Below are 21,091 nucleotides of genomic sequence, written 5' to 3' on the forward strand. Positions count from 1 at the left end.
GTATTATTATTTTTATGTCAATATAAACTTTTGTCTTGAATCTTTCTAATGTGAATATTCATACAACAATTAAGAAGATTTGCATTGAAATTATGCCAAGTAGCACTTTGCATCAAAAATTCTCTTTTTATCATTTAGCTACTCGAGGACGAGCAGGAATTAAGCTTGGGGATGCCTGATACGTCTCCAACGTATCTATAATTTTTGATTGCTCCATGCTATATTCTCTACTGTTTTGGACTATATTGGGCTTTATTTTCCACTTTTATATTATTTTTTGGACTAACCTATTAACCGGAGGCCCAGCCCAGAATTGCTGTTTTTTTCCTATTTCAGTGTTTCGGAGAAACATAATATCAAACAGAGTCCAAACGGAATAAAATCTTCGGGAACGTGATTTTCTCACCAAACGTGATCCAGGAGACTTGGACCCTACTCCAGGGAGTCAAAGAGGAGGTCACAAGGGTGGGGGGCGCCCCCCTAGGGCACGCCCCCTGCCTCGTGGGCCCCTCGGTGCTCCACCAACGTACTCCTTCCTCCTATATATACCTACGTACCCCCAAATGATCAGAACAGGAGCCAAAAACCTAATTCCACCGCCGCAACTTTCTGTATCCACGAGATCCCATCTTGGGGCCTGTTCTGGAGCTCCGCCGGAAGAGGGCCGTCATCACGGAGGGCTTCTACATCATCATAGCCTCTCCGATGAAGTGTGAGTAGTTTATCTCAGACCTTCGGATCCATGGTTAGTAGCTAGATGGCTTCTTCTCTCTCTTTGAATCTCAATACAAAGTTCTCCCCCTCTCTTGTGGAGATCTATTCGATGTAATCTTCTTTTTGCGGTGTGCTTGTTGAGACCGATGAATTGTGGGTTTATGATCAAGTCTATCTATGAATTATATTTGAATCTTCTCTGAATTCTTTTATGTATGATTGGTTATCTTTGCAAGTCTCTTCGAATTATCCGTTTGGTTTGGCCAACTAGATTGGTAGTTCTTGCCATGGGAGAAGTGCTTAGCTTTGGGTTCGATCTTGCGGTGCCCTTACCCAGTGACAGAAGGGGCAGCAGGGCACGTATTGTATCGTTGCCATCGAGGATAACAAGATGGGGTTTATTTCATATTGCATGAATTTATCTCTCTACATCATGTCATCTTGCTTAAGGCGTTACTCTGTTTTTAACTTAATACTCTAGATGCATGTTGGATAGCGGTCGATGAGTGGAGTAATAGTAGTAGATGCAGAATCGTTTCGGTCTACTTGTCACGGACGTGATGCCTATATACATGCTCATGCCTAGATATTCTCATAACTATGCTCAATTCTGTCAATTGCTCAACAGTAATTTGTTCACCCACCGTAGAATACTTATGCTCTTGAGAGAAGCCACTAGTGAAACCTATGGCCCCCGGGTCTATTCTCATCATATCAATCTCCATCACTTTAATCTTGCTTTGCTTTTTTACTTTGCTTTTACTTTTTACTTTGTATCTTTATACCAAAAATACCAAAAATAGTATATCTATCAGATCTCACTCTCGAAAGTGACCGTGAAGGGATTGACAACCCCTAATTGCGTTGGTTGCGAGTAGCTATCGTTTTGTGCAGGTACGAGGGACTTGAGCGTGGCCTCCTACTGGATTGATACCTTGGTTCTCAAAAACTGAGGGAAATACTTACGCTACTCTGTTGCATCATCCCTTCCTCTTCGGGCAAAACCAACGCAAGCTCAAGACGTAGCAGCGAGGTTCTGCATGCATCGACGGGCGTCCACGAGAAGGCTGCACACTATGAGGTCTCTAGATACCCCATGCGCATGGCCCCCTAGACACCGTCTGTTGGTGGCTGACAAGCAAGACTCAAGATGGGCGGTGGCGCTAGGGAACAAGACTAGCAGGGCGGCTCACCAAGCAGGCCGACTTGTGGACCAGTTTCCGAAGACGGCAACTCAAGGCCGAGAAGTGTAAGCCGCCTAGAGGTTCCTTACTCAGGAAGCAAGACATGTCGGAAACATACTTGGTCACGGAACGTAGTACAACCCGGACTCTTGTAAGCCCGGGACCTCGACCTGTATATAAAGGCGAGTCCCTGAGGCAGATAGATTAAGTTACAATTGATCAATAGCTAGGTCAAGCGAATTCGCTGCCTTGTAATTGATCTCCAAGCAATAAGCAACAAGCAAGAAGTTGGCTATTACCTCGATCGTGAGGGCCTGGGTAAACTCGTGTCTCTTGGTTTCGATCAACCCCAACAAGCTAACCTCCTGGTGCGATGGCCTCATGACAAAGTCCTCACACTAGGACAACTGTCGTGGTTTTGTCATGGCAGATGTCCTATTGTGAGGACTTAGTCGTGAGGCCATCGCAACTATGTAGTAGCTTGAACGGGGTTGGTCGGAATCAAGAGACACGAGTTTTACCCCGGTCCGGCCCCTCGAGATGGAGGTAAAATCCTACATCCTACTTGATTCATATTGATGATGATGATCTTGATTTACAAGGGTGACATTTTGCTACTTCTATCTCGAGAGCATCTACTTTGATCTTGTCCAAGACTTGTCTGTCTGTCTCAACTTGTCTATTCTCTATTACAAGTGGAATCCTAGTCCAGATCTTGCTTTCCTTGACAGTTCTTGCTCTTCTTGGAACTCCTCCATGAGCCGGCCATCTAGGCTTCTCCCTAAGCCTGCCTCTCATGAACCGCCTTCTGGGCCTTGGGCCTTGCCGCTTGTCCAACCCACTGATCGGATCACCAATGAGCCGCCAAGCCCGGGCGGGATACAAATGAGGCGCCAAGTTCCGGTCGGGTCATACTTCAGGTTGGGTTATACCACGGGTTATATCCTCGACAAGTCTAGCTAATGAGATAGTCCCTAGAGCTTTCTCCCGTATATTTGGAGCTTTTGCGATCTTTCATGTGAAGCATGCTTGTCTTCCTTCTTTGCACCATATGCCTAGTGCCATGAATATCGCCATTTTTGCATCATATCATTCATGCACTTTTGCTACTAACAGTTATGTGTAAGAGAAGAGAACCATCATGATGATGATGTGTTTATCTACCATGTTGGGAAACATAGTAGTAAACAAAAAAATTGCGCCTATGCACACCCAAGATCAATATTAAGATGCATAATGGGTTGCGATCACGATCGTTACAGTCACCAAGTTGCAGTGGAAGAAGAACATGTCGGTGTAGATCGTACTTGGAGTCCCACAAACCATTGATGACTGATACCTTGTACCACCCACGAATAGTCCCTCGAACCGATCACCAAAAGGATGACCTCTCTACTTGGTTGCAAGCCTGCAGCCTTCATGATCTCGAAGTGCTTCGCCATCCAGAGATAATTGTTGCCGGAGAATTAGAGGGAGGAGATTAGAACCACATGGGCTTGTAATTATGAGGACAAGACAGTTAGCCTCGCTCAACTAGGACCAACTACAACTAGAACTCGAAGAACTCGAGGAGGCTCCAATACTTGTATGTCAAAAGAGCACAAATCCTCAAGTATATGCAGGTTAAAGGGCGGAGGGAGGGCTGCCACCAAGGAGTGGAAGCCTCCTTAGAGCGTCGGCCAATGGCGATGAGGAGTTGGACTCCTCCCCCACTCCTATTCGGCCTCCTTCCTTAGGGAAGGGACGCGCCTTCCCACTTGGGCCTTTGTGTCCCAAGTTGCCTTCCACCTCTTGGCCTTTTTAGGCTCGTTAATATTAAATTAAATATAAAACTGTTCTAAATACTTTTAGACCATTTTATTTAACATCTTCGGAAACATTTTGTATATAATTAACATCTCTACAAACATGATATATATATATCAGTAATACCCGATATTCACCGAAACCCTTCCAGTAACCCTGTAACACTTACGGATCCTCTCAAAACTATTCCGAATATTAATGAAACAATTCCAAAAATATATTCTCATCACTCCCGTCCTACTAACACTCAGAAGATCATGATTGCCCTAAGCTTGTGACGCTATAGGTTAGGTAACTCATAGACATGAACGAAACCGTTCTCAATGACCGTGATGATATTCTGTCGATCCCTTTGAGTACACGTATGATATTCGAGGTAATATCACCCTCTATTGTTGCTTCTAAAGAGACAATATACTTAGCTTTATGTTGTAGAATTTACCATCTGAACTTTCTTGGACCAATGCCAACTTACTGTGCCACCATAAATCATTTAATTGAAATTGAAAATTCTCTAGGAGTACCGATCGAAGATTTCTTTTGTTCATGTACTACTTACATCAAGAATGGATTGATGTAACTCCTTACATCAATCACTTCATTTTCTCCGTATGCGAGAAACATGTCGTCAGTACTCAATGACATTTTCATTGTTGTCCCATGATAAATGTTTTTACCATTCCAGTAACTTTACACACAACTTACTTGGAGTACTCGACATATCTGGTTATTTAAATACCATGGAATTAACAGAAGTATGGTTGAAATCATGTATTTCACTCATCAGTATTTCAAGATACCAATTCTTACTAAGAACTCCTTCCATGTGGCTTTTTCAAGAAACTCTTCTTGGTATTTTTCTTACTAAATTGCTTTAGTACTTTGTCAATATGTATTTTGTCTAAGCACTAATTAGACACTACATAGATTATAATGCCTAATACAAGGACTATACTTCCCAAGCACTTTACCAAAAAACTAGTTTCAATAAAGTCTTAATTCATGTCAATAAATTTATATAATTTCCAATCAACAATGTGTCATGCACACATAGTGTTTAGAAATATTATCATGCTCCCACTAAATTTCTTGTAAACACAAGCATATTTGTTTCTATTGATGAAATCATATTATTTGACCAATTCATGAAAATAAATATTCCAACTCCATTATGCTTGCTTCATATCATGACTAGAACTTTTGAAGTTTGCACACTTACTAGCATCCTCTGGATCGAGAAAATTACTTTGGACCGTATCAAATATACAACCTTGGTTCTATTTCCATCTCATGGGAATCATTTGACATCCATTTGTTATGTCTCATAACATAAATATTTAGTAATTGCTAGTTTAATACGAATTGACTTTTAAGTATTATTATGATGAGTCAATCTCATCATAATCAACTCATTGATCTTATCATAAAGTATTTGCAACAAGTCAAGCATTATAAAACATTTTTATCTTTGTCACCTATAGATCCATCAGTACACTTTAGAGTTTAAGCCTTTCAGAGGGTCTATCAAGTTCTAAACTTGAATTATCTGTATGGTTACTATCTTGGATTATTTTGGCGTATAGCCAATTCCTGAGTCAGGGCCCATCATCACTTCTATGTGTATTATAGGTTCATTGTTTGCTTTAAGAAAATTTCGTCTACACACTCTGAAGGTCTGTTCGAATTTTCCAACCTATATACTTTAGTTGCATGTTCAACTGAAGTCTCTATATCCTATGTAGAGGCTTCTGTATCAGTCGAGGTAAGAAATTTTAGAACTGTTTCTAGCGTTTCTTTTCTTTGACCTGATCACAAAGATTCTGTAATCTCGTCGAATTGCACTGTCCTCCCACTCACCCTTTTGCATAAAACATTTCCTTGAAAATTTCCGCACTCTGCGACAAAACACTTTGCCTCGGTGTAGTGATAGAAGAATACCCAACCATTTTGGATAACCTACAAAGTAGCACTTATTTCCACAAATTTGATGGCGCCCTTTTCAGTGTAAAACCATAGCCTCTAAAGCATCACATTAAAAAGTATATTTGGACAAACAATCAATGTCATCTATTATCTCACCATGTCATACATATCTTTATTACATCTACTCAAAACATTCTACTTTTAGTAGTGTTCTAGGAAGTGCAAGCCGTAAAATTCTTTTACAACTCATCAAACATTCGCTAAATTTGTAACTCAAATATTCTTTTCTGCATTCCCATTGTGGAAACATAATATTTTTGTTACAATAATTTCATCTTCATTCTAAAAATCTTTTGAAACATTTCAGAAGATCAAGTTTTATGTCTCAGTTAGTAAATATAAGTATCTACTTAAGTCATCCTTGAAGACAGATAAATTCGCTACTTGTTCTTCATGGCCTGTGAACGGTATTTTAGTTTACTTCACTATTTGGATGAAAGTTGCATGTATCAGATGATTCGTAATCATATGACTCCAAAATCAATCGCTATGGAATTTCTCCATGCGGGTTTGTCCAATGTGACTAAATGTAGTGCCACATATGTGGTATTCTTTTGGTCTTGCGACATTTAGCGTTGGTGTTATGAATGTTCAGTTTTATCATGAATATTCATAACTTACATCCTCAAACAACTATTGTTCTTTTTGCAACTTCTATGCAATGGGCTAGAGTGTACAAAACTCTGAAAATGAATTATGAAAATAAATTTAGATGTAATATGTTGATGAAGAAGTATCATAACTTTTATAAAATTTTGAACACATATTTAACCTCGTTTTTGTTGGTCTTTAGGCCGTAGTAATTCTTGCATCAATTCACAACAACATGCAATCGAGTCTGTATACTTGTGATCAAACTTTTACCAAAATTCCAAAAGAATTTAGTGTTTAACAATTTAATCACAATTCTCAAGAATCACACTTTACCTGGCCGATTTTCTCTACATCTTATGTCTTATGTGACATTCATACCTAAGCTGGACATTCCAGTCTTCTTTTCTTTTCGCCTAAAACCTTCTTATAGTTTTACTTTCAATATTTCTCCCACTCAACAGAAGAATCATCTAACTTTTAAGAGTGGCATGACCTCCAAACTTCCCAAGGCATGTAAGTCTCATTACATCATTTGGTTTTGTTCTTTATATTTAAGTTCTCATCATCAATTCATGACTAGTGTTCTTTCGGATCTTACATATTTTTTGAACAGTTAAAACAGCAGGAGAGGCTCCTATTGTTGCTCCATTAAAACAATATATACAGATTTTATGTTACATGGCACTTCGTCTAAAAGCACAGAGTGAGGTCTCCAAGAGTGGTTTAGCTTTACACAATGATACATCCATTATGCATCATGTTTTCATCTTGATATTTATTATGTTATGGACTATTATTTCACTTTATAACACAATTCTTATGCCTTTTCTCTCTTATTTTGCAAGTTTCACATGAATAGGGAGATTGTCGGCAGCTGGAATTCTGGAACAGAAAGGGCTATATTGGCGGCACCTTTTATGACCAACTCCAAATGACCTGAAAATTGATGGAGAATTATTTTGGAATATATTAAAATTATTGGCGAAAGAAATACCCGAGGGGGACCTACCATGTAGCCACAAGCCTGGGGGCGCGCCCTACCCCTGGGTGCGTCCCCCGATCTTGTGGCGCCCCTGACAGGCCTCCGGGGCCCAACTTCTCGTATATGGTGCCATTTGACCTTGAAAAAAAATCAGGAAGAAGGTTTTAGGACGAAGTGCTGCCGTCTCGAGGCGGAATCTGGGGAGGAGCACTTTTTCTCTCTGACAGAGCGATTCCGCCAGGGAAAGGGGAAATCAAAGCCATCGTCATCACCAATGACCCTCTCATCGTGGGAGGGCCAATCTTCATCAACATCTTCACCAGGACCATCTCATCTCAAACCCTAGTTCATCTCTTGTATTCAATCTTTGTCTCAAAACATCAGATTGGTACCTGTGTGTTGCTAGTAGTGTTGATTACATCTTGTAGTTGATGCTAGTTGGTTTATTTGGTGGAAGATTATATGTTCAGATCATTAATGATATTCAATACCCCTTTGATATTGGACATGAATATGATTTTTGTGAGTAGTTGCTTTTGTTCTTGAGGACATGGGAGAAGTCTTGTCATAAGTAATCATGTAAATTTTGTATTCGTTTGATATTTTGATGATATGTATGTTGTTGCTTCCTTTAGTGGTGTCATGTGAACATCGACTACATGACACTTCACCATCTTTGGGCCTAAGAGAAGGCATTATGGAATAGTAATTAGATGATGAGTTGCTAGAGTGACAGCAACTTAAACCCTAGTTTAGGCGCTATTCCGTAAGGGGCTGATTTGAATCCATATGTTCCATGTTATGGTTAGATTTATCTTAATTCTTCTTTCATAGTTGCGGTTGCTTGTGAGAGGGGGTAATCATAAGTGGGAGGCTCGTTCAAGTAAGAACAACACCCAAGCACCGGTCCACCCACATATCAAATTATGAAAGTAGCAAGCGCGAATCAAACAAACATGATGAAAGTGACTAGATGAAATTCCCGTGTGTCCTCAAGAACGCTTGCTTATTATAACACTACAAAAAAATACACTCCTGTGATGATACGTGTTTGTCACAGTAGGTCACGTTTTCTATCATGCATGTACATCCACGATGATTTTATGACAGAATCAAGATAGTCATACATGTGCTGTCGTACAAGTGTTCCATCACATTACCAAAATTATCATCACGGTAGTATCCACTTCCATGATGATAAATCGCCCATCATAGAAGTGCTTTCGTCAAGGGTGACCGACACTTGGCATCCACCGTAACGGGTCGTTGTTAAGCTATCGGGGCCGGTTTTGGATTCGATAACCCATTAACAGCCTAGACCAATGAGGATTTTCCACGTGTAAAATTGTCATTGACCAGAGGAAACACGTGTTGGCTCACCGTTGGGACAGATGTCATCCATTCATTGGACAGGAGGCGCCTATGATACATCGACAAGTGGCACGGCCTAACAGAGGCCCATTCCGGTGAAAAGGCCGACTTGTTTGACTTGGTCAAAAGGTAAGGGGTCGGCCCACTGAAAGCATGTTAACGGCATGTTCGTATATAGCCCATTTATGGCCCGCTAACTCACGGCCCGTTACGGCCTATCGGAATTAAGCCTAGTAGCTTCATATGGGCTGTCCAATATAATTCCAGCCCGTTGTAACTTCCGGCCCATGTATGGCCCATGATGTCTTTCGGCCCATACGAGGCCATTTGTAACTCTTAGCCCATTAAGGCCCGTGGTGAATCTGGCCCACAATGAACAGTCTACCGCTTTATACCCATTAATGACCCATTATTCCATTGGGCCGTTTCCAACCCATGTTATCTTTCGGCCTTCTCAGGGCCCTCTTATTCTTTGGCTTATTTCCAGCATTTGGTTACTTACGACCCGTTACTGGCCTTTTCTTCTTGTGGGCCAAATTCAGCCTGTGGTGACAATCGGCCCGTTTGCGGCCCGTTAATCATTTAGGCCATTTTCATAGCGCCATCAAATACGGCCGATTAACGACGGCCCATTATGGTCGTCCCATGAACAAACGATTCCAAATCTAGCCCGTTTACGGCCCATAATGCGGTTTATTATTGGCCCATGTTTGTCCTATCAATCATACGGCCCGTAGAAGGCCCATTGATGCTACGGCCCGTAGAAGGCCCATTGTTTCTACGGCCCTTAGAAGGCCCATTGTTTCTACGGCACGTAGGAGGCCCATGGTAACTACAATAAATATGTAGCCCATGGTTATTGTGGCCTAGTTTTAAAAAATAGGTTATTGCGGCCACTAGCAAACCGTGAAAAAAGAACTGCACTGACTACAAGCAAACAGATAAATAAGACAACAAGGAAATAAATAAGCAAGCAACTTATGCTAAGCTATCGCGGCAATTACACATATTACATCCACTGGCCATCAAAGTTCACCACTAGTGCAAATATAGGGAACAAAGCAGCATATCATATACACTAGTTGTCAAAGTTGGCGACCAGTGCAAATAAACCCCGCAGCAAAACAAGTCCAGAACTGAAACCACATCAGAAGAGCTCAAGAAACAATATCCTTGGTACCCATAATGCTGGCAAGATGCTTAGCAAGCTTATTAACTTTCTCTTGTTTGGCGCTTAAATCCTTCAACACTTGCTATTGCACCAAAAAGTATGCATATGAATTCTGCAGGGACTTCCTCAGTCCTTCAACTTCCTATCGCAGCACATCTGATTGGTGTCTTTCAACTTGAAGTTGAGACTCAAGAAGATGAACTGATTCAGGCAGCAAGTTCGAAGAGCTTGTGCCAGCAGTAGTGGCCAGTAACTCGAACACTACATCAAGACAGGACTTTGGGGTTCTCTCACTGTCGTCAAGATAGTTTTTATCAGCTTTCTTGGAGACCAACAGGGATGTCTCACTATCTTGAACCTTATTTGCATTAGTTCCTTTACCATTGCATAATGGGGTACAGTTCTCCAATATTTTGTCCGCATTCCAAAAGAGAAACAAGTAGACACATAACAGGTGAAAGGACATGTGGTGCCGCCATGTGTGGTTTTGGTAATTGATGACATTCTCTATGGACTAATGGTTGCATTGAGTTATATTTGAAGGATTTGTCCATAGGCTTTTCTTGAAGTCCATATGTTGGTTTCAGGGAGTTTATGAGTTGACCAAGGTGCTATTAAGGAATTATCCAAAGATTGGTCATGTGAGTGTTGAGCTTATTGCAAGCATGTCTTGAAGAAGAAGAGTGTGTGGTCATTCATGTCTAGCTTCAAGACATCATCCAAATGAAGAGAGTTGGAAAGATTCAAGGTTGATCAAGACTAAGTCAAGAGTGAATCAAGTTGATCAACACACAAAGCGTACAAGATATACCTAGGAATCAAGTGATCCCATGGTATGGTAAGCATTGTCCATTACGCTTTGTGTACTAACCCAAGGTATTTGCGAGAGTTCTTTGTGGGGTTAGGTTGTAGTGTGCAAGTTCAAGTGGAGCATCACGAAGAGATCATCCTTGAAGCCTGCCGTTCATTGTGGTGTCAATGGACTACAGAAGATGTGCCAAAGAGCGGCTCACCCATAGTAGAGTATGGGGGAGAAAACATCTAGTCTTCATCGAGCCAACGCAATCAAGAAAGGTGGTCCAACTTGAGGGAGTCAAGATCGTCATCATCTAGCTCAAGTGGACTATGTGCAAGGCAAAGGTTTGGCCTTGATAGGTTCTCTATTTCACCGGTCTCATGGTGGTAGTTTCGAGATCGGGTTATAGGATCGATTGTCGTACTATCAAGGAGGGCTCTCAAGTGAGTAGCTTGATCGTATCATTCGTAGAGAGCTCAAACCATTGCATGCTTGCATCAACTTTCTTGGTTCTTGTTTGGTTTTCTCCTAGTGAGATTTGGAGCTTATGGTCATCTTCTTGACAAGCTCGAGTTCATCGAAAACGGAGTTCTGTAGGATCAAAAGTATGTCTAGAGGGGGGGGTGATTAGACTACTTGACCAAATAAAAACTTAACCTTTTCGCAATTTTAGTTCTTAGCAGATTTTAGCTATTGTAGGACAAGTCAAGCAATCATCACACAATTCAAACAAGCATGCAAAGAGTATATTGGCAGCGGAAAGTAAAGCATGCAACTGGCAAGAATGTAAAGGGAAGGGTTTGGAGAATTCAAACGCAATTGGAGACACGGATGTTTTTCCCGTGGTTCGGATAGGTGGTGCTATCCTACATCCACGTTGATGGAGACTTCAACCCACGAAGGGTAACGGTTGCGCGAGTCCACGGAGGGCTCCACCCACAAAGGGTAACGGTTGCGCGAGTCCACGGAGGGCTCCACCCACGAAGGGTAACGGTTGCGCGAGTCCACGGAGGGATCCACCCACGAAGGGTCCACGAAGAAGCAACCACCCACAAAGGGTCCACGAAGAAGCAACCACCCACAAAGGGTCCACGAAGTAGCAACCTTGTCTATCCCACCATGGCCATCGCCCACGAAGGACTTGCCTCACTAGCGGTAGATCTTCACGAAGTAGGCGATCTCCTTGCCCTTACAAACTCCTTGGTTCAACTCCACAATCTTGTCGGAGGCTCCCAAGTGACACCTAGCCAATCTAGGAGACACCACTCTCCAAGAAGTAACAAATGGTGTGTAGGTAATGAACTCCTTGCTCTTGTGCTTCAAATGATAGTCTCCCCAACACTCAACTCTCTCTCATAGGATTTGGATTTGGTGGAAAGAAGATTTGAGTGGAAAGCAACTTGGGGAAGGCTAGAGATCAAGATTCATATGGTAGGAATGGAATATCTTGGTCTCAACACATGAGTAGGTGGTTCTCTCTCAGAACATATGAGTTGGAATTGTGTATGTGTTCTGATGGCTCTCTCCACGAATGAAGAGGAGGTGGAGGGGTATATATAGCCTCCACACAAAATCCAACCGTTACACACAGTTTTCCAATCTCGGTGGGACCGAATCAAAAAACTCGGTCGGACCGAAAAGGTAAACCTAGTGACCGTTAGAGATTTTCGGTGGGACTGACATGCAACTCGGTAGGACCGATATGGTTAGGGTTTGGGCATAACGTAATCTCGGTGAGACCGATTACACAAACTCGGTGAGACCGATTTTGGTAATTAGCTAACCAGAGAGTTGGTCAGGCAAACTCGGTGGGACCGATTTGCTCTTTCGGTGAGACCGAAAAGTTACAAAAAGGAAACACTGAATTTACATTGCAATCTCGGTGGGACCGATTCGCTCTTTCGGTGAGACCGAAAAGTTACGAAAGGGAAACAGAGAGTTTGCAATCCCATCTCGGTGAGACCGAGATCCCTATCGGTAGAACCGAATTGCTAGGGTTTGGCAGTGGCTTATGACAAATGAAACTCGGTGGCGCCGGATAGAAAGAATCGGTAGGACCGAGTTTGGCTTAGGGTTTAGGTCATATGTGGATATGGGAAAGTAGTTGAGGGTTTTGGAGCATATCACTAAGCACATGAAGCAAGAGGCTCATTAAGCAACACCTCATCCCTCCTTGATAGTATTGGCTTTTCCTAAAGACTCAATGTGATCTTGGATCACTAAAATATAAAATGAAGAGTCTTGAGCTTTTGAGCTTGAGCCAATCCTTTGTCCTTAGCATTTTGAGGGTTCCACTTTCACATCCATGCCATGCCAATCATTGAGCTTTCCTGAAATAATCATCTTGGAATAGCATTAGCTCAATGAGCTATATGTTGTTATGAATTACCAAAACCACCTAGGGATAGTTGCACTTTCAATCTCCCCCTTTTTGGTAATTGATGACAACATATAGATCAAAGCTTCGACAAATGATAATAAGCATGAAATATATCGTCGCTTTGAGAAGTATGTGACAAGTGAGAGCTCCCCCTAAATTTGTGCATATTTAAAATTTGCTTTGGACTGCAAATGCACAAAGAGTTAGAGTCATGGGTTACTCTTCCATGTCACATACATCTTGGTGGAGCGCTTAAAATGATAAGAATGAAATACATGCACTCATCACCAAGAATAGTGAATGATCACATAAGATAGATAAGATATATCAAGCATGCATAAGTGTAGCTTATGATCAAACACATGATCATCAATGTCTCACGAGCAATGACATAGTATCTCAAGCACTCAAAAGCAAACAAAGTTCGAAAAACCACCAAATAAAGCAAGAGAGAAAAAAGCAACACTCTCTCTCTCTCGAAGCCTATGATCTATACATTTTCTCCCCCTTTGGCAACAAGTTACCAAAAAGTTCCTAGAAAATGCATAGTGCTAAGTCGACACTCAGGCTTGATCTTCAGGTGGTGGTGGAGTCCGGAGCACTCCAAGGACGAAGCCTTCTGTAGACGTGGTTGGAGTTGAGGCTGAAGTGGACGCTGGAGCTGGTGGAACTGAGGCTGTAGCTGGTGCAGACGTGGTGGCTCTGGGGTCAGCAACTGGCACTGCAGACGACCTCGGACCTCGTGGCACTCTGGCAAAGGCATCAGTTGTAGTCTTGCCTCTCCTCTCCTGCATGTCATCCTGGAGCTGCTCCACTGCAGTCTGAATCTCTGTCACTTTGACATCCAAGTCATAGAACTTTTGTTCCATGATCCTCTCTAAGCTTGCCTGGTTCTGAGTTAGGGTAGCTAGTCCTTGCTCAATCCGCAGGGTGGATGCAATCAAGTAACCAAGCTGCTCTTGTTTGGTTTTCAGGAAATATTCAGATGCCTCCTCTTGAGTAGGCATCTTGGCAGCTTTCTCCTTCCTCGCCTTCTCCTTCTTGGCTTGTGCTTGGGCAGATGATGGCTCATTCTCAGTCATGACCACTTGATTATCTTCAAAATCTGGACGGATGGGCAGGTGTTCCTTGTCCAATAAGTATATCCCCGTGCCCATCTTAGAGTTGATGAGCTCCTGAATCTGTGGGGCATATCCACAGCTCCTCTTCTGGTCTGCTGCTGTCCTCTTGATTGTTTCAATCATAAGGCTCATGACTTTGAATTTCTGTGGCACGTCAAAGATATGAAGCAAGTTGATCGCGTGGCCCCTGATCATCTTGTGATCTCCAGACTTGGGCAATAGGGTGTGCCTAAGAATCCAGTTGATGGTTGGCAGCCCTGACAGAAGATAGTGTACTGAGCCAAACTTGAACGTATCAAGTGCTTCATTTGGAATCTCCTTGTACATGTTTGACATTGAGTTGTGGTCCATCTTCTTCTTGGCATAAATGTCCAAGTCATCGTCATGCTCTTCTGGGGCATTAATCAGCTGAGCCCATTCAGCAACTGTAGACTGGTACCTCGTACCCTCTGACATCCATACAATCCTGCCATCTGGATAGAAATGGGCTGTGGAGTAGAACTGCATGATGAGTTCCTCGTTCCACTTTGTGAGCTTTTGTCCAACAAAGTCCTCTACTCCATATGCCTTGAAGCTCTCCTGCACTCCAGGGTAGTACTCTTCGTTGTCCTTGATGTATTGCCAATCAACCCATCTCATATCACAGACAATTGGCTTCTTGTCTAGCAGCACTGTCTCATAAAAGTCTTGCTGCTCCTTGGTGTGAAACCTGTAGTCAACTGCAGTCCTTCTCCTTAAAGCATACGGGTCTGCTTCTCTCCACTTCCGGAGCCCTGAATCTCTCCTGAGTTTCATATCCTCAGCCACAGGATGAGCATCGTTGTGGTCTGGGATCTTGGGATTGAGCTTTCTAAGAACATTCTCTTCTTCTTCTTCTGCAGCTTCAGGCACTGGGGCCTTGTTCTTCTCAGTAGCTGGGATGCTTCTTGTGTTCCTCTTTGGCTTTGGCTTTGGAGCTGGCTTGGCCTTGGAAGCAGCTGACCCTGATCTTATGGCATCACCCATCAGCTTGGGTGCCTTAGGTGCTAGTGCAGCAACCTCTTCTTCTTCATCCTCATCTTCCATGATGGAAGCCTTTCCAAGCACTTTGGCTACGGTCTTCTTGACCCTTTCCTTTCTTTTCTTGCCTTCAGCAGCAACTGGCTCTATGGGTGCAGGCTTTTCAGGAATCTGAGTTGAAACTCTAGCCTTTGGCATAGGCTGCCTACCTGCTGGCCTTTTGATCTTTAAGCCTGGCTTTGTGCCCTGTGCTGGCTCAACTCTCTTTGATGTGGCTTCCTCTTCCTCTGCCACATAATCTTCATCCTCAGAATCTGAAGTTCTCTTCTTTCTCTGTCTGGTGGCAGCTTTAGGTAGATTGCGAGGAGTACTTTTGCTGCCATCATCTGAAGAACTTGAGGGACTAGTGCCCTCACTCATCTGCACTTTCTGTTCTGACATGTTCTGGCTATCACTTTGGTCTGACATGATGAACAAGCTGTCTGTTGACCCCGTGAATAGTTTATAGATGAGGTAGAATAGATGAGCATCACAAAATGCAGAGATTTTTGCAAAAGAATAATTCAAAAACTTAGTTTTAGTTTCCCACTGAAAGCATCTCGTATCTACCGATTTCTAAACTCGGTGATAGCGAAACAGTTTTGGAACCTAAACTAGTGAACTCGGTCAGACCGAGTCACAGTTCGGTGGCACCGAGACTGCTAGGGTTTCACAGAGTTCCAAAATCGGTCACACCGATAAGTAATTCTCGGTCAGACCGAGTCTCACTTGTGTAATGGCATAAGCCAAATCGGTGGGAACGAGTTTTTCAACTCGGTGGGTCCGAGATGGTTTCGGCGGAAACCTAACCCTAAAATTTTCGAATTAAACCTAATCTACGAGTTCATTGACTGGATAGAAGTTTAACAAACGTGGCAAGAATCATGATGATCACAATGTGCTAAGAATCAGATTGGGGAATAGCACAAAGATTGAGTCCATACCTTAGATCGGCGGAGACTCGCTACGGCGGCAACGGCGGGGTAGAATTCCGTTGACGGCGATGGAGACCAGCGACTGGAGGCGGCTGGCGGCGAGGAGACGATCCGGAGACCAAGTTGGCAGAGCAGGCTATCGCGCGGGCGAAGGGGTTCGGAGAAATTTCCAAATTTTTGCCCGTGACTATATATAGCCCGACCCTGTCGGTGTGACCGAGTGGAACGACTCGGTGGCACCGAGATGCAAAACTGTATACAGTTATTGCAACTCGGTGTGACCGAATGGTTCAAATCGGTTGCACCGAGATCGAAAACATAGATCAACTTAATGATCTCGGTAGGACCGAAAGTAGGGTATCGGTCAGACCGAGAATCATAAAGAGGTTTTGGAAGTTTAAGTCTATGACGAATCGGGGACTCCGAGCGCTCCTCACACAGAGTGGTTCGAATCTGACTTGATCAAATTTTGTGATGTAGCATGAATAGAGTTTGAGACGAGAAAAGCATAGATAGCTAGAGGAGGTTCTTAGGCATTCTTGTCCATCCACTTGGCAAAAGGAAATAAAACCAAACAATCAAAACAACAAGTGGATGTCCTCGAATGAGTAAAATATGCAACCAGCATGCTCACACAATAAGATGGCAAATGAAATATGTGACAAGGCATGCACAACCAATTCTAGCATCTATCAAGCAATTTGCGATGACAAGGTCATCTATATATGAGTATATTGACTTAGGAGTCAAGTGAGAACACTTGATCATAGGTCATACTCATCGTTTAAGCTCAAGTGGGGTTACCACTTTTACATAAAGCATTGTTGTGTTCACATCTTTAGAGTTGCTTTAGCTCAAGTCTTAGAGTAAAGCTCCCCCTAGATGTGATATCCCCCCTTAGAGGGATGAACTAACCTCGGGTTTTGTCGATGATGACTTCATGTAGATGTTGAAGATGTGGATGCTCAATGTTGATGTAGATCACTTGGAGCTATCCCTTTGAGTGAATTGCACTTTCAATACCTACATGGGTTAGTCCCGCAAGGAACAAACAAGGATATCCATAGACATAGAGTGATGCACACACAAGATGATGTCCATGAAAACTTTTAGGTTACCTTGTCCCTTGTCTTACCAACAAGAGGGTTTGTGACTCCTTGAACTAGTGCAAGATGTGGAAGTTGATTGCACTTGTTCTTGCCAAAATGATAAGAGTGAAGTATGTTGGCGGAGTCACCCTCAAGAACTCTCTAGTTCTTCTTCTTTTGGATCCACACCATCTTGATGGGAATCCTTGGAGTTGTAGTCGTACTTGATGAAGTGGAACTTGAAGTAGTCTTGGGAATCCACTTGACTAAGGTCTTAGGAGCTTCTTCAAATGCATCAATTTCCTCTTGAAGCTTGTCCTTGCCTTTTTGCTTGTAGTCTTGTGGTGGAAGATCATCTTGAGCTTGTGTCCCCTTGAAAGAAGTATCATACTTTTCTTGTTGAGGAACAAACTTTGTCTTGGGGTATTGATCTTCTTCCCACTCAACTCCATTGGCATTGAACTTTCGTTCAAAACCAACACCTTGATTCTTCCGGTGCATTCCTTGCTTGCGCACAATTTCCTCGAATTGCTTACTCCCGGCAAGGCTTTTGTACACTCCTTTCTCTATAATTCCCTTCAATAAGCTATTTTCTTGCTCAAGTGTAACTTGGCTAAGAGAATCATTAGTGGAATCAAGAGAACTACTAGAAGCAACAATATTGGATTTAGCATGATCATTGTTACTGCTAGAGGAAGAATCTTTCTTGTTCTTGTTACTAGACTTGACTTGAGGCATGTAAGTGGATAAGAGTAAACGCTTGGCAATGTAAGGAGAACTTTTCTTGCGGAGATCATCATTGATTGCTTTTAAGAACTCATGCTCTTGCTCAAGATTGAGCTTTTCAAAGCGTAATTTCTCATGAGCTCTTAAAAGTTCTCGATGATCTTCGAAGATAGTTTCATGAGCTAACTTAAGAGTGTTTAGTTCTTTAGTTAGAGCCTCAATCTTCTCCTTATCATTGTCATTCGTTTTATCTTGATTAGCATGATTAATTGACGTTTCATCATAGTATTCATCACTAGAGTTGTCAACAAGCAAATCATCACCTAACAAGTCATCTTCATCACTATTGAAATCAACATACTCGGGGTGTGTTACCTTAGGACCTTTGGTCATGAAGCATCTTCCAATTCCTTCATTTGGTGAGTCAATGATGTCGTAGGAGTTGGTTGACACAAGTGCTAGACCGGCAACACCTTCATCTTGAGTATCTTCGGAGTCGGAGTGATAACTTCTCTCGGAGTGGCTGTCGGAGTCGGAGCCGGATACCCATTCACCAACATGAGCTTGATGTCTTCGTTTTGTGTAGCTCCTTGATGATTTTTCCTTCCTTTCCGAATCCTTGCTTCTCCGTGAGTATCTTCGTTCATAACGATCATCTCTACTCCTTCTCTCTCTTGGTGGTGATTCTTTGCTTCTTCTTTTTGGAGAATCTTCTCTTCTCTTGTAGGGAGCCGTACACTCATTGGAATAGTGTCCGGGTCTTCCACAACTGTAGCAGTTTCGCTCTCGACTAGAAGATCTTTTGTCATTGTAGGACCTTGACTTGAAGCTTCTATCTTTGCTTCTACTCTTGTAGAACTTGTTGAAGTTCTTCACCATTAAGCTCAATTCTTCATTGAAGTTTTGTTTCTCACTTGATGATGTAGGGGCTTCACATGAGGCTTTGTAGGCACCACTTGATTTGTTGTGAAGTTCCTCTTTATCCTTAAGTGACATCTCATGAGCAACAATTCTTCCAATCACCTCCGTTGGCTTGAGATCTTTGTAATTGGGCATCATTTGGATCAATGTGCACACGGTATCATATTTTCCATCCAAGGCTCTTAGAATCTTCTTGATGATGAATCTATCGGTCATCTCTTCACTTCCTAAGCCGGCAATCTCATTTGTGATGAGAGCAAGCCTAGAGTACATTTCAGCGACACCTTCACCATCCTTCATTTTGAACTTGTCAAGTTGACTTTGAAGCACATCCAACTTGGATTCCTTGACGGAGTCGGTACCTTCGTGCATATCAATCAAAGTGTCCCAAATTTCCTTTGCATTCTCAAGACGGCTGATTTTGTTGAATTCTTCGGGGCACAATCCGTTGAAGAGAATATCACAAGCTTGAGCATTGTATTGCAACATCTTCAACTCATCCGCGGTAGCTTCACGGTTTGGTTCTTTCCCATCAAAGAAGTCACCTTGCAAACCAACACACACAATAGCCCAAACGGCGGGGTTATGTCCAAGAATATGCATTTTCATTTTATGCTTCCAACTAGCAAAATTAGTACCATCAAAGTAAGGACCTCTACGGTGATAATTTCCCTCGCTAGACGCCATACTCTCCTAGGTTGTGAAACCAAGGCTATGACCACCAAAAGCTATGGAGATCAAAGCAAATGGAGACCAAAGCTCTGATACCACTTGTAGGATCGAAAGTATGTCTAGAGGGGGGGTGATTAGACTACTTGACCAAATAAAAACTTAACCTTTTCCCAATTTTAGTTCTTGGCAGATTTTAGCTATTGTAGGACAAGTCAAGCAATCATCACACAATTCAAGCAAGCATGCAAAGAGTATATTGGCAGCGGAAAGTAAAGCATGCAACTTGCAAGAATGTAAAGGGAAGGGTTTGGAGAATTCAAACGCAATTGGAGACACGGATGTTTTTCCCGTGGTTCGGATAGGTGGTGCTATCCTACATCCACGTTGATGGAGACTTCAACCCACGAAGGGTAACGGTTGCGCGAGTCCACGGAGGGCTCCACCCACAAAGGGTAACGGTTGCGCGAGTCCACGGAGGGCTCCACCCACGAAGGGTAACGGTTGCGCGAGTCCACGGAGGGCTCCACCCACGAAGGGTCCACGAAGAAGCAACCACCCACAAAGGGTCCACGAAGAAGCAACCACCCACAAAGGGTCCACGAAGTAGCAACCTTGTCTATCCCACCATGGCCATCGCCCACGAAGGACTTGCCTCACTAGCGGTAGATCTTCACGAAGTAGGCGATCTCCTTGCCCTTACAAACTCCTTGGTTCAACTCCACAATCTTGTCGGAGGCTCCCAAGTGACACCTAGCCAATCTAGGAGACACCACTCTCCAAGAAGTAACAAATGGTGTGTAGGTAATGAACTCCTTGCTCTTGTGCTTCAAATGATAGTCTCCCCAACACTCAACTCTCTCTCATAGGATTTGGATTTGGTGGAAAGAAGATTTGAGTGGAAAGCAACTTGGGGAAGGCTAGAGATCAAGATTCATATGGTAGGAATGGAATATCTTGGTCTCAACACATGAGTAGGTGGTTCTCTCTCAGAACATATGAGTTGGAATTGTGTATGTGTTCTGATGGCTCTCTCCACGAATGAAGAGGAGGTGGAGGGGTATATATAGCCTCCACACAAAATCCAACCGTTACACACAGTTTTCCAATCTCGGTGGGACCGAATCAAAAAACTCGGTCGGACCGAAAAGGTAAACCTAGTGACCGTTAGAGATTTTCGGTGGGACTGACATGCAACTCGGTAGGACCGATATGGTTAGGGTTTGGGCATAACGTAATCTCGGTGAGACCGATTACACAAACTCGGTGAGACCGATTTTGGTAATTAGCTAACCAGAGAGTTGGTCAGGCAAACTCGGTGGGACCGATTTGCTCTTTCGGTGAGACTGAAAAGTTACAAAAAGGAAACACTGAATTTACATTGCAATCTCGGTGGGACCGATTCGCTCTTTCGGTGAGACCGAAAAGTTATGAAAGGGAAATAGAGAGTTTGCAATCCCATCTCGGTGAGACCGAGATCCCTATCGGTAGAACCGAATTGCTAGGGTTTGGCAGTGGCTTATGACAAATGAAACTCGATGGTGCCAGATAGAAAGAATCGGTAGGACCGAGTTTGGCTTAGGGTTTAGGTCATATGTGGATATGGGAAAGT

This window comes from Triticum aestivum, chromosome 1A (assembly GCF_018294505.1).
Source record: "Triticum aestivum cultivar Chinese Spring chromosome 1A, IWGSC CS RefSeq v2.1, whole genome shotgun sequence".
Lineage (NCBI taxonomy): Eukaryota > Viridiplantae > Streptophyta > Magnoliopsida > Poales > Poaceae > Triticum > Triticum aestivum.